Consider the following 15,480-nt stretch of genomic DNA (forward strand, 5'->3'; position numbering starts at 1 on the left):
CAATCTATTTTCTCTTCACCCTCGTCTTCAGGTGATGGGGAGAGCAGTCACTACCTTTTCAGTCCATATGTGGGGGCTTGTCACTGCACCAGGCAAAAGTTGTAGAGATATGAGTAAATTGAGATTGTGCGCTTTTTAAGGATAAGGTTTTGCCTGCCCTACATTTTCTCTGACAACTCGGAGTCTGAACAAGCCATATTTGTGCTCAAGCTTTCCTTCTGATGGAGAGGGAAGCAGGAGCTGTAAGGGTCCTTCAAACTGCAGACCTGCTTCACTCCCTCTTCTTCCTGGATCGTTTGTCCAGCAAACTCAAAACCCAAACAAACATCGATTATCCCCCAGCTGAAGAGGATTCTCCTTTTAGCTGGTATAAATCAGAGCAACTGCAGAGAAGATTTTTTTATGAGCTAAGGATCTGGCCACTTTCACAGAGTCCAGTTATATCTGCAGATCAATAAAAAAAAAAAATTGAAATTGTATTTTTTTTTAAATGACATAAATCCCACAGCTCTGTCAGAAAGCTTTGTATCATTCTGGCAATCCTAGCCAGCCTTAAACTCGCGTTGTCCATCTGTCTTTAGGAGAGGTTTCTGGATTTTTGGTTGGTAGGTTTGTTTTCAGGCTGGTTGCCTCAGTAAAGTGCCCAAGTGGATCAAGGTATGGTCCTAACCCAGGCAAAAGTGATGGCCAGTTCAGACGGGCATGATTACGTTCACGTCAATAAAATTCTCACTTCTGACATTAACTGAGTAACTAGTCCCTTGGCAGAGCAAAAGGCTGGAAACTGGCCCCACTCTTGTCTGTCTTCTACTGGTTTAGTGGATAAACTGGGGACAGCTGTCTGCAGAGCTGCGCTGCCCCTCTCCACAAGCCTAAAATAAGCTTTTATTTTGTTAATATTTTATATGTTCCTTAAACAAGAAGCAAACCCCTGCAAAATGACTCTTCCTTATGGGCCAAATCAGCCTCCCCAGTCCTCGCTTATCCCATTCTGATTCTCTCCCAGCTACTTGAAAGTCTCATCACTCCCAAGCGGGGAGCCTTAAATATTTCCAGTGACATTTCCTTGGCCTCCGGTGATTTAATATTATTAACCTGGTATGTTATTAAAGTGACAGGAGATGTCTCCCCTTCACAGGTATATTTTTCTGAAACCTCATTTGAATTTTTATTACTTTATTTTGAGGGGCAGCTAGTGGAGCACGGAACAGGCAGGGAGTGCACGGGGGGGAAGCGCGCCTGGGTCTGGGTATGGAGATCTTCTCTGTATGTAGATTACAGGTTCTGGCATAGATTCTTCCACCGTAGTTTGCTTCAGAATTAGGAGTATTTCTCCGTTTGAGCAGTCAGACTAGAGTATTTCCAAGAAAAGTGTTCTTTTTTTGAGACTGAAGCCTATTATAAAGGCATCACCTGGGTGGGAAATGGGCTTTTCTGTGCTTTGCAAATCCCACGGTTTTTTTGCTTTACCTAGATACAATATTGTTGTTAATGTAGGAAAAATCGAAAGCACATAGTGAAAATCTGTAACTTAGGAAAGTAGAAATAAATCCAGATTCTTAGCCAGCATAAATCAGTGACATTAAAATAATTTGAACAGAGTTGTATTAGTTCCCTCTTGCTGCACACATAACCTACAGGGCTTGGGTTTGTTCAAACATAATAGGGAACTGATTTCAACCACTCAAAAAATCATAAAAAACCCAAAAATAAACAAAAAAACCCTCAACCCCCCCCAAACCAACAACTCACAAACGTGTCCATAATGAGATCTCTGTTTACAGAAGGCCCATTAAATTTCAAAACTGTTTTGGAGGTTTTTTCAATTTTTTGTGGGGAGACTGATTCATTAAACATTTGGGGAGAAAACTGTCAGTCATGACGTGTTCTTTTTGGTTATAGAGGTGAGGAAAAGATGAGATCTTTTCTAACCACTCCTTCAGGAAAGCTGGGTTATTAGATCTCTGTCAGCTACTGACACACTTGGAGCTTAATTTTGTCATCTTTTTTTCTGCCTTTCACACCCTGTTTGGTCTGTCGTGTAGAAATTCCTTAGGAAATCCAAACAGATATGAACATCTTCAAACTGTTTGTGAAACAGACCCTTTGTGGTTTCCAACAGGTATTTGGTTCAGTACTTTGATCCAAGCCCATCTCTATGCTTTGTTCATTAAAATATCATCTCTTTGAAAGGATATTTAGAGATATTTCCTTTGTCTATGGCTTATCAGCTCCTTTCCATCTGCCTGTCTCGATATTGACACATTGGTGTTTTAGACAGTTCACTGAAAACTTTGCAAGCTAAGAAATGATACCCTATACTGCTAGGGCTTCATTCTTAAACAAGATATTAATGACTTTTCTGTCAGGCATTAAAACTGGTTTTGCAACAAAACCCTCCCATTCAGGTTTATTTTTACCTCTTCTTTCTCTATAATCTCCAAAATCACTTTAGAAAAATACTGTTTCAAAAGCTGATATTATACTCTCAATTGCCTGGGAAATGATTTAAAGCAACAGCTCATACTGGGGCAAACCCCAGAGATTTCTTTTGTAAAGTTCCACCTACATAATCTTTTAGAGGTAGATTTTTAGAGCTTACTATTTACTTTAGTCTGGAGACAATTCTTTGCTTTCATGGCTTATCTACTTTCTGACGACCGGTTCTTTCAGATAAGAACGGTGCCGTTTCCCTACTGTTTGATCTTTTTCTCTTGCTTAGCGGTTTCCTTTGCTGTCATCCCGTGCCCATGCAGAGCACCAGCAACCCACCTGCTCTGCAGCTGGCCACCGGAGAGGAGACGGTGCTGTACACCTGGGAGCGAAGGGGAGCGGTGCTGGGAAAGGCAGGTTGTGCAAGCCGTGCTTTGCTGTAGGATGCTGCCCCTAGCCCAGGAGCAGTGGGCTGGGCTGGTCCGATCCTCGGCTGATGTGAAGTGATGAGGTATCAGTGGGTTCACTTGCTGAGATCTCCTTTAATTGAGTATTACATCATTCTGGCTTTGAAAAGATGTCTGGCAGAAGTTGCCCTCTTACCTGTGTCATTCCCTTTTTCCTTGCCTGTTTTCTCTCTCACAAGGGACTGAGTGTTGCTTCTCTCGCAGGCAGACACGGAGAGCATCGCCCCCCCAAACACTTGTCCTCCCTGGCCTGTAGCGAGTGCTTCTTTATAATTCATGGGAAAAACAAGGGGAAAGAAAGTGCCATGTGTAGCTGCCATGATGGAGCTGCAAACTGAACATCTGGATGTTTTTACATGTGAGAACGAGCACAGGATCTGTAAGCCTCACAAACCCGAAGTGCTATTGCAGAGTTCTGCTCAAACCCAAGGGCTGTTGGGGGGTCAGGGAGGGAGCAGCATCAGTACGGATGAGGGAAGTGTGGCATCGTATTTTCTAAAGCGTTTATGTAATAACCATCACTAATAACTGGTACAACTTCCCTATATAGAGTTTATCTCAGTTGAGTAATAGTGAACTAAAATATAAGAGCCCCCTTAACTTTCCATCTGGAATGAGTTGCTTTTCTTTTTTTATCCCCCTGCCCTGAGAAGCTGTAATGGCCTCTCTGCCTCCTGCAGAAGACTCCTCCTGACTCCAGCGCTAACCTCTGTGTCATTGCAGTGAGTTATCATTTATAATCTCTGACTCAAGTCTTCTTAGTCCACATCACCTCATAACATGACTCGGAACATATTTCTTCAGGAAAAGGAGAGAAGAGAAGGTATCTTAAATTTATTCTTCTGTTTTGTTTTTGTTTGTGGAGAGGTTACAGTGTGGTTTTTGAATTCCGCCCCCCCCCCCCCCCCCCCCCCCCCCCCCCCGGGTTTGTCTTAAACTCTGTTTCTAGTGAGAAAACTGACATTAAAATAGAATTCCACTTCTATCAGAGTAACTTCCTTTAGGTGTTTATGTCTTTAAAAATATTCTACATGTAAATGCATGCCTTATGATGCATTGAAAAAAATCCCTCTTTAACAGGAAATTCTCATTTATTTTTAATGTTGAGTCCCTAAAAAGCCACTTTATGAAAGGAACATAGAACTGAGTCAAAGTAAAGTGATATGGGTTCTTTTTTAATCACTCTGATGCACACATCAAGAAATCCCATAGCTGGGTTCAAAGAGAACCTTTCCTTTTCACACCACCTATTCTCTGGAAGTGGCTTCACTGTTTTGCCTTGCTCTCAGGAGCGCGCGCAGGCGGGGGGCGTACCTCCCCTTCATCTGGTGTCCTGATGCTGTGTGATGTTTGTGACCCCTGACAATCTCACCTCTTCTTTCTTGCTGTACAGTCTTTTCCCAACACACCTCGACCCTTTCACCATACCTCATATCGTCCACTTTTCTTTAGCAGCTCTTTGTTCTCCAAAGAGGTAAGTACCTGTGCATGTTAATCTTTTATTTTGCACCCAAAGTGTAGGCAATTTCTCAGCCTTTCTTTTGCTCAAATACACAAGTAACATGCACGCAATTCAACCAGGAATGTGCAACTCCTCCATCCTGCTAATTTTCCACACCAACTCCTTCCACAGTTGTGCAATATGTGTAGCCTTTCCATCTTGGTATGGCATGTCCTACACTTCACTCCCAGCCCTGACCATGGGCAACCACATCCCCACCCCATCCTGCACACATTCTTTGGCTGCTCACTCTTTATCTGACAGGCATGTTCACACACATGGGTGATGTATGCCTCCACCAGCCTGGAAAACCATCCATCTCCAGATTTCCCCCCCTGTGTAATGGGGAGGTGAAAACTCCCCGAGCAAATTAGCGCCATTGCCTGCTTGCACAGCTTCAAGCCATGCACATGCACACCCTGCCCTGCCACACACGCCATGCTTTTCTGTCTCACCTGATTCACTCCACCCACTCTTTCTGATCCTAGACATCCCTGTGGCCCATTAAAGCGATGTTGGTGTCCAACTAATGTCCATTCCTTTCTCAAACCCGCTGCTGTTACGTAAGGCTGGGTGCTAGGTGCATGAGCATCCTCCAGCACGTAATGGATGCGGCATTTGCCTACGCTTACTGTACTTCCAGTAGCTACATCAGTGCTTTGTAAAGCCCTTTGGGATACTGGGAACATGAAAGATGCTATAAAAAAACCAAAGCCCTATTCTGGAACGGTGCTTTTAAGTCCTTTTATCACAGAATGAGGCAAGGGTTGAATTGAGCCCAGAAATAGCAATTTAGAGTTTTCATGAAAGACTAGAGCAGTATATGTTTGGTATATTTTAACATAATCTGAGAACACTAAGTGCACTAAAAGCATATCACTTATTTGTGGGTGGGGAAGTGGAGAGGAGGGGAAGAAATGTAAGTGCTTGTTTTTCTTTGGGATTTTGTTTATTACAGAATTTGACAGAGACCTATCAGGATGACAAAGGGGAGGGGTAGAAAAGCACCCTTATAAAGGTCTGTGATTGTCTGAGGCGAGGAAAATAACAGCCTGTTTCTGTTGTCTGAGCGTGGAGAGTTATTTGGGATGTGAGCTGAAACTAGCTGTACAGCTGAAGAACAGAAGGAGAAAGCTTCCAGTTTTAATAGCACACCAAAGCTGTGAGGTTATGAGTTAAACACAATGGCTGGCAGGACGGCTGTCAAGCCGTGGCTGTCTGCTGCAGGTTGCACGGATTTAAGCCAGGGCTTTAGGATCTAAGGACAGGCAGTTGAAGATGCTACTGGGGAAAAAAAGAAAAAGAAAAAAGAAAAAAAAAAAAGGAGGTTTTGGGTGATTTAGGGTTCAGGCAGGCACCCCAACAGTTCATTGGACATTGCAGCAGCATCCATGAAAAAAAAGGAAAAGGGATCTGGAGTGGCTGGATTATGTGTGCCAGACTCTTTCATATCTCCTTGCAGGTTGTCCAAGGTCAGCTTTGCATGTGGACACCAGAACAGCATCGTGTGCTCGAGCTTTGGTGCACAGGTGACTGGATATTCTCCTGAATGGACCTAACTCAGACAAATCTGAGCCCTCTGGAAGTACCTTTAGGTACCGCTTCATCAAACTTTGTTGCATCGGCACGTTTTAGCAGCAGTTATTGTATATTAATTTACGGTTCCTTGCCAGAAGTATTGCATAGTGCCAACTACTGTAGATATGTTTATCTATCAAAATTCCCCGAGGAAAAAATGCTTATGATAAAGCCCTGTTAATTAGTACTTGCTGAACTCACCAAGTTAGTCAGTTTTTAATCTGTTTAGTGTATTTTGTATTAATGCAGCCCTAACTTTTAAAATCAAAACACTTTGCGATACTGAGTCAAAGGCTTTACTAAAGCCAAGTCCATCAATGTGATTATCAGTCCAACTTGGACTCTCCCCAAATAATTAAATCAGGTTTATTTGATAAAACCTATTTTCCATAAAATCATGTTGACAGTCATTAATTCTATTCCTATCCCTTAATTCTTTATTAATTGGTTCCTCTATTAGCTCTTCCATTATTTTCACTGCATTTATGTCAGGATAAATTATCAATCCAGAGTAACTAGTAATCCCATGTAGCATTTTTTTAAATGTGACATTGTTATCAGAGCATCCTGTTTTCTCTGTTTTATTATTTCTTTTATTAGCCTTTGTGGGATAGATATCTTCCAAACTGTCTCCTGAATTAGATTTAGAGCATCCACACTGGTCTACAATAGTTATTGTTTGACTATTGGTGAGCTTAAATGACCTCCTCACCTTCCTTGTCATCAGCAGCCTTCAGTTCAAAGGCTGGTGTCACAGTAAAATCAGCTTCTTGGCTGGTCATTTATGCAAGTCTTGTAGCTGATTTGTCCTTGCTCTGTTCACATCTCCATGCCCTCTAAGCATTCTCTTCTCATTCTTCCCCTCCTCTTTTATTCTGCTCTTCCTTAAAAAGATTTTCTCCTTCATTTGTTACGGGTTTTTTTAGTACTTTTTCTCAATCCCACTTGTCAGCCCCTGGCCGGAGCAGGAGGTCCCCATAACTCTTCGTAGCCCTGTTTTCCATTCCTAGAGAACTTGGTGCGGTCAGGAGGAGCAACAGCTCACGTATCTGCAGGACGGTGCATTTAGTGCTTCTGGTTTCTTTCTCTGGAGAGGACCTGCCCTTGCAGTCAGGTGTGATACTCATACACAGAGCTGCTTTAAAGGTGTGTGCTTTTTTCTTGAATTTTGATCCCTCTTATCTTCCAGATCCATGTTGCAATGTCCATGGCTGTTCTCATGCCTGACTTCCTCCACGCACTCTGTACACATTAGCTGCCTCAATTTATTTCTAAACCTAGACATAAAAACACTCTGAAACCTGCTCAGGTCTTCTCCCCTATCCCAGAATCACCAGCTTTTTTATTTTTTTTTTTTCTTTTCCTCTTACAGACATTATTTTTTTCTTAGAGATAAAAGTGAAGGGGTAATAGTTCTTCCCTACTGCAGCATACAACCTGTTGGTGAAATTCTGTGATTTCAGTAGTGAGGACTATATCATCTTCATACTTCAAATTACAAATCAACCTGAAACTTCAGGCATCCTCTACAATCTTTCCTCAGAGCCATCTCTTTACACTGCAGTATATAAACTTTTATTGAATAGAATTGCCTTTTTTCCATTGTTATTAACAGTTTGTCATCTCTGCTTTATCATCACCAGCCGCAGCATGTTGTAATAGGCTGATGCTATTGTTGGTTTTCCTTTATCCCTAAGATACTTTAAAATGTCCTTTTATTTTCTTTGGCTCTGCTAAATGTGGTTTTTCCCCTGATGTTTTTTGTCTGTATTAAAATATATTATGTTTAAAAGGGCCAATAGGAAGTTAATTTCAGATGTGGATTCCTCCTTTCATATAACAGTAATCATCATAATAATAAAAATATGGGAGAATAACACTTCTGTATTTTTATTTCCCTTGTCACTGCAGGTCTCTGTATAATATTATTCAACACTACTATCTTGGTTAATTTTAAATGTCACAAGCACTGGAGTTTCTACTATTTCTCCACAGAAATATGTCCAAAATCTAATAGATATTCCTTTTCAATTTATTTTCCTAATGATGACCTTATAGTTTTAGTCCACTGAAGTTTTGCCACATCTACGCTGTTGTAATCGAGGGCAAATTTTGGCCCTTTGACATCAATGGAATTACAGTAGAGATGAATCTATTCCACTCATATCATAAAATCTTTCCTTGTAAATCAATCCTTCCAGTCCCTAAATCATCTCTGAAGGTGTTGGAGTTCCCTCCAAGTTGTCAATATGTTGTTGATGCTGAGATACTCAGAACTGACTGAATGTTTGTCCCATTGAGCCCAGAGGGAGGAAAAAAAATGACCTCTCTTGACAAGAATTTATATATATCCTAAATAACCCTGTTCTCCTGTTATTTGCTGCCGTATTAACCTGATGTGCTAATGTGTGATTTATTCTTATCCTTTCTGAATAATTCACTTCCTGAATAGCTGCAATTCTGTGGTTTGTATTCGTTCATTTTGTTGTGCAGCTGAGATGTTTTCTGCCTGTTTTTATTCCAGGTTGACCAGCTGCTCACTATTTTTGCGCTTGGGCATTTTGCTGATATTTTTTTTTTTTTTTTGCCTTAGACAAATAACCTTCCCTTCTTGGTTTAACCTCTAAAACGAAGCTAACAATGTGACCAGCCTGCACTTTCCAGTTACAGCTACAGGCCTTATAAGCTGATAGTGTTTTTAAAGGATGTTTTGGCCATCCCATGGGAAGTGTTACACCTCCAGCTACTTTGCACTGCTCTCAGAGTCAAATCCAAAGTATATTTAAGTATATAACGATGCTTCCATCGATCTAGTCTTTCAGTGCCTTTGTCACCATGTGCCTCTTCTCTCATGGGTACGTGAGACACAGGGCCAAATCCTTTTGGTGTAAATCAGCACATTTATTTTAACACCAGCTGAGGAACTTTCTGGCATAATGATTTACTAGATGCAATCCTAGTTTGAAGGCTGAGATTATTCTGGGGGGTCATTTCTTTCCTATTATTTTGATGTTCCCATGATTTTTTTCCATTTCTTCCGTCCTACTTGAGAGCCTTGCTTGGATGAGTCCAGCCCCAGACTTTCTTTCCTTGGCTGGCTAAGTCAGACATTTTTATTTCTGATGCTCGTGGTCTGTTTTAAGGTGAGTGCCAGAATGCACTGAGGTGAGAGGGTGAGTGGGCTGGGAAGAGGGGAAGCATCTTTGAAGAGGGAGTGGCGAAACAGACGAAAATTCTGGGACTTCTCTTCGAAAGAGTGGTGATGAAGGTTAAGTGTGAGCCAGCCGGCCCTGCTGATAGACAGAACCTTTATCAAGTGTCAGCAAAGACATGTGACATTTATCACCGTGGAAAGCCGGGTGCTGCTGCACTGACAGAGCATATTCAATACACGCCATCTCCACTGTACTGAGATCCCTTAATGGCATGATTTCTTGCTGAGACTGGGACAACTCTTCCTTCTGCCTTATCTCCACTTCTCCCTTCAGCTACTTTTTTGCTTTTTTTTCTAGCTTTCCCTCCACAAGTTTTTCTTTCCTTTTTTTTTTTTTTTATTTTCTCTCTTTTTTTTTTTCTGTTCCCTATCATTCTTTCAATTTTCCTTTTGTGTCTTTTTTTCCCCTGCTCCTCTCGAACATGTTGCCCCCTTTTCTCTGCCTTTGCTCCCACTGTGTCACTGCCCATGTCACCCAGGAGAGCACCACCGAGCCCTGCACCCTCAGGCAGGCATGGCGCAACTGCAGAAGAATAATTTCCAGACCCGGGTTATAAAAGATTTCAAATCGCTTCAGGCCACGAGGAAGGTAAACAGCTGCCGGTCACGAAATTCAGGCTGAAAGTCTGGAATTCCTTCCTCAGTGGAGCTAAACCCTTTTCAGGTATATTAGGATTGTGAGCTGAGTTTACGGACATACTGCTTGCTGCACAGAGCGCTGCTCAACGACAAGAAGAGAGATGTGAGGCATTGCAATTAAATTATTATGCAGATCTAAACAGGGATTTTGTTTTAAAGCCTTTTCCAGTATGAACATGATGTGATTGCAAGAGACATGTGAGCCGCTCTCGGAGCCAAGGAACAGGGACCGCCTGCCCCTGCAGAATACACACCTGGGAATAACTGAGCCAGTCACTGGATGTCACCATTGAGCTGCAGAAATGTGGCTTAAAGTTCATTATTTATCTGCTTTTAAAAATGCTAGTTTTTAAGGAAAGCATCTGTCACTGGAAACCCTTGGGTGAGTCAGCACCTTGCTGCAGACCAGACCTTGCCTTTTGCTGGGACTTGGCATTCATGTCTTGGCTCTGTGTGGATGAAGTCAGTGTGCTCATTCTCACGGGGAACGTAGGAAGCAGGGACCACTCTGGAGTAGGGAACGGAATTCGGTGGTGATTAGAGGAATGTCCTGAGAACACAGAGAACACAGTGAGGCAGGCTCCGGCAAACATCAGCAATGGTTTCCCTTCTCTGCAGCACGTATATGGTGCTTGGGGTGCTGTGGGAAGGTAGGTGTTCTGCTAATAAAATACTAGTGCCAATCATATTAATATTGCACGAACTCCCTTGAGCTTAGCAGAAAAGCTGAGGACAGCACTGCCCTATCAGATATTCACCAGCACCAAAAGGATTTGGTGACCTACTGTGTGACTAATGTCATGAGAAAGAGAGCCCCAAACAGAGGAAAGAATGATTTTCACTTAACTGGAAATGTTCAGTTGTTTCTAGTCTCTTAGGCTGTTATGTAGGAAATTATCTCTGATGATCCAATTAGTAGAAGGGAATCTACATGGAACCGAGAATGTACTCATAGCATAGATTAAGAGAAAATTGTGTGTCTATTAAAAAAAAAAAAAAAAAAAAAAAAAAAAAAAAAAAAAAGAAAGAAAGGGGTGGGGTGGCAGAGAAGAAAAAAGCCAAAGAAGAGAGAGATCCTTTCTCATATTCTCTCTGAAGAAATGAGAGAAAGACTGGCCAAGGACTGATGTGCTGATGTGGTTGCTCCTGAACTGTTGTCTGGTTTTGGTTTTGTTCAAGAGGTTCCCGAACCCATTTGGAAAGTTTTTGCTAAGAGCAATGTTTCAGCACAATTAACTCAGTCTTATGTAGAACCTCACTTGTTACAGACCAGTCTGGACACATGCTTGGGTCAAGAGGCAGCTGAAGGACAGGCAAGGCCAAGTACCACTCTCAGGCAGCCTTCTTCCCTTTAAAGCAAGACAGAAGGCAGAAAATTCTAGAAGTGAAATTACAGTGGTATTGTGTAAGACAGAAGATGTTATTTTTGTAGACTATTGGTCATTCTCTGTGAACACGAGGCTGTGCCGTTTGGAGAAAATCTATTTCAGTAGAAGAGATGGCAGTCTAAGAGGAGGGGCTGTGTAGAGCAGGCAGGGTGCAGAAGAGCATTACACTAATAGCAAAGGGGAGGATGAAGAGCAGGGACAGGGAGCACTAATTTAGCTCTAAATCAAGATGTTGAGAACCAGATTAATTGAGGTACCAAGAGAGTTGAAGGAATAGAAAATCTTTAATTGCCTGTGCACCAATGTGAAGATTCTGAGTAGTAAAGGAGGATAGGAATTGTTCACGTATGAGCATAAATTCGACCTACTTTGGTGTTACTGAAACCTGATGGGAAGATTTGCATGACTGGAATGTTAAAAGCACTGGTTATAATCTGTTTAGGAAGCAAAACTGGGCAAATAAAAGTGGGAGAGCTGTACTCTGATGTTAAAAATGGCATTGCATGTTTCTGAATTTCTGAGAACTCAGAAGCAAATGATCTGAACTGATGTTCTCACAAACAGAGACCAAATCAGGTCCTGGCTGCTATCTGTTGCAGATTAGAGAGTGACTTGATTTCTTGCCTTGCTCATTACACACCTCTCTATTATAGGTAAGAAGAAAAAGACTTTAATCTGAATGGCATATAAAGGAGATCTCACACTGCAGGAACAAAAATATCCTTGATTTTTTTTTTCTCCCTAAATTAAGATGACAGTTTCCTGATTTTAAAAGTGTTTTATCCAATAGGAGGGGAAATGGTGCTAGACCTCATCATCTTGACAGATAAAGAGAGTTCAGTCACAGAATTAAAAGCCAAAGAGTTATTTAGATGCAAGTGACTTAGACTTGATTACACTTGCTACACACAAATGGAACGATGTCCAAACCACACAGACACACACATACACAGAGCTGATTTCTAAAAGATGAAAACTAGTATGAACCCAATCCTTTTGGGTAAAAGAATTTAAAGGGAAAAAAAAAAGTAAAGAACTAGGAACTCTATAGGAGCATTTTCTATGCTTCAAAAATACTATCAACACTAGCAAGGGGAAAAGATTTTGGTGTTTGGTTGTTTTTTTTTTTTTTTGTAAAATACAAACCAAATGAAACCGTACTTGAAGAAAGGCTAGCCTGATTCTTAGAGGATAATTGATAACCTGCTACATAAAATGTGACCTAGAAAATGTATGCAGGTACCAGGCTGAAGGCAGTCGATGTTCAGGTTTGCTGAAGGCACAAGCACACAATGTGCAGCTATCTCAAAGCCACAGAAGTAGTTCTGTGCTACGTGTTCATGACAGTTCAGTTTAGATGTCTTCAGACCAGTGAATAAGCTGTGTGTGTGGATGAGCCCTCAGTCATTTAGCTGCTCATTGACATTGAAATTCAGCTGCGCATCCCCTGCCAGCCCAAGAGCTATGCACCATCTGGTTCCCACGTCCGCTCCATTGGAGGGACACCCATAATCCCTTGGCTTGGCTTGTGCCAGTTTAGGAGTGAACTTCAGAATGAGTAGGAAGTGGAAGGCCGGCAAAAAGACGTATTTCAAAAAATCCAGAAGGAATTCAGAAGTCAAGAGAAACAGGTCTTAGACTGAAAACTTTGTCTGGCCCATAAAGGACGCTTCTGGAGCTTTGGTTTTCTCCATCCTGGATCCTTACTGAAACCATTTTGATGAGGACTTAGGAACCTAAAAATATCTAATGTCTGGGCCCAAGCCTCCTCTGTCCTTTCTTTCTCATAGAACTGGGAAGCGTTCGATGGAGCCTAAAAAGAGCATATAATGGTATTTTTCTGCCTGTGCTTTAAAACACTCTAGGCTTTAATTAGGAAAGCAGCTGTGGCAGAAATGTTAGCTGCACTTTGTGACAGGGAATACTGGAGGGGTACCTTCGCCTCTTACAATTCCTGTCTTTTTTTGAATGGGTTGATCTGAAACACAGTTCTCAGAGTACTTGTATAAACTAACATGTCCTCAAAAAGAATCAGCCATCCATCTTCTTTATGCCAGGTTGATGGACTGTGAACCTCTGAGTAATATCTCTTGACTGAACGAGCCATCTTAGCACCTCCATGGAAAAAGAGATGTCACTGGGTGAACACAATGGAGTGATTTTTTTTATTTTTTTTTGCTAGTAGTGGAAGTGAGAAGATGTTTTTCAGAATTTTCAGATACTGTGTTATTACAGAATTTGGATGATATTTGCTAGAAAAAAGTGGGCAATTTAAAAAAGAGCTTTTTGACTATATCCTCTGATAAAGCAGGTCGTCTTGTATTTCCATGAGGGTCTTGTTACGAGTAAGACAGAACTATTTGCCTTCATAATGGTAGCTTCTAGTTTCAGACCTGTCCATAGCAAGCTCCAGGGGAGGAAGGGCATCACCAGATACTGCTGAAGCCTGCAACATGAAAGGCCCTTTCCCAAGCGCTGCTTAAATATTCTGCCCGAGTTGTGCAACCAGAATTTTCACAGTGGTAACTTGGACTGAGCCCAACTTTGAATGTGGATTATTCAGCTCTGCTGCTCCTATCTGCAGGTCCATGCTCCAGCAGGCACAAGAGCTATTTAAAATAAGGACACAGATGCCTAAACCCTCTTTCAAACTCCAAGATGCACAACTGTGAGTCTGTGTTTGCAAAAAATGGTTTTTGCTTAGGAGAGGGGAAGATTTACAACATTGAAGTTTAGATGGCTTGTCTTTGAAGTATTCCTTGAGAGTTCAGAAAAAGGGGGTCAGGTCTCCTCTCAAACTGCCTCTTGGAAAAGGCTTTTTCTTCACTGGCCATACAACATGTAAAGGCTGAGAAACCACCTCAACCACACCAAGTTAGAGGGCTAAAGTCTAGTAGTATGGATGTCCATGCTGTGCCTTAAAACCTCACCCAATGACTGATAAAGCATCCGGAGAGCACTGCGTTATCAAAGTACCCCTCACCCCCTGGACAGGTGTGTCACGTCACAGCTGGTGTTCTCACCTGCACCATCATTCAATGGCATGCTCAGCCCAAGGCAGCATCTGTCACAGTGTCAATGCATAGCTGCATACAGCTCCTAGCACCGTCAGGGGCTACAGGACCCTGCTTTCCAGAGCAGCATCTGGCCCTTGAATCGGGGGCCTGAGGCTGGTCCACGTCCCACATGGAAAGTCAGTTTGGTTTCTGGCACCCCAAGAGTTAAAATCTCTACACCTTTTTTTCTTCGTGGGAACAAGAAAAGCAAAATAACATGGAATTTATTTTTTTTGGGGGGGGGGTGGGGGAGAAAAGCAAGAAAAGAAGAGCTACACAGAGGAGGAAAAAAAAAAACCACAAAGCCTAAGACAAAACTAGAAATAAACATGGCTTAATAACTGGGACACAATCTACAGTTTGTGGAATTAAAGCCCTGCTTTCTACTGGCTAGCTGCCAGAGTGAGGCACAAACAAATCCAGAGAAAAGCAGGTTAATGAGAGACATCCCGAACAAAAAATAGTAAAAAAAAAAGTGAAAGCAACAAACTGGCAGAGCTACTGCTGATGAGATAAATAAGATTTGAACTGACATTATCTGATCCGCTTGCTGTGCATATTCTATTTGCTAGTCAGTCTTTTAAGTCCTTAGACACAGGTTTCAGCCTCATCCTCTCAGCAGCCATCGCTGCAGCCATCTTACCCATCCTTCAATTTGTCCATTCCTGATCTCAGTGGGCTTTGGTTGCATCCTGAGCCTGTTGCTAGGACAGAGGCAGACGCACTGGGAAGGCATTTGCTGCACTCTGCATCCGTCAGGAGGCTGAAAAGCCAGAAGAATTCCTGACATGATAGACCAGGTGTCAAAAGCAATAAATAAAAATGATAGTGAGAATCCCTGATGAGGATCTCAGCTTTTCAGAACTGCCGCCTGTAGTTGTCTTTACAGAAGATATTTTTAACTTGTTTTGATGTTTTTCCCCATCTCCATCTGATGTCCCAGCTCAGGATTTCTCCTGCAATTATTTCTCCCCCTGGTGCATGCTTGTTTGGACTTTCAAGACTAAAGGGATGGCTTAACGGACCAAATCACAAGGTCTGTAATTCCCACCAGGTTTTCTGAAACTGCAGGTTTGGGTCCCAGCTGGCCTGACAAGAGTTAAATTAAGCTCACAGGGTTGCAGCTGGGCTGCTGCGAACATCCTTCTCTTCTGGAGCTGTTGGTCTCCAAAGGGCAGAGAAGGAAACAAAATCTAAACAAGTC

The sequence above is a fragment of the Falco punctatus genome (assembly GCF_963210335.1).
Source record: "Falco punctatus genome assembly, chromosome: 9".
NCBI classification, from domain to species: Eukaryota; Metazoa; Chordata; class Aves; order Falconiformes; family Falconidae; genus Falco; species Falco punctatus.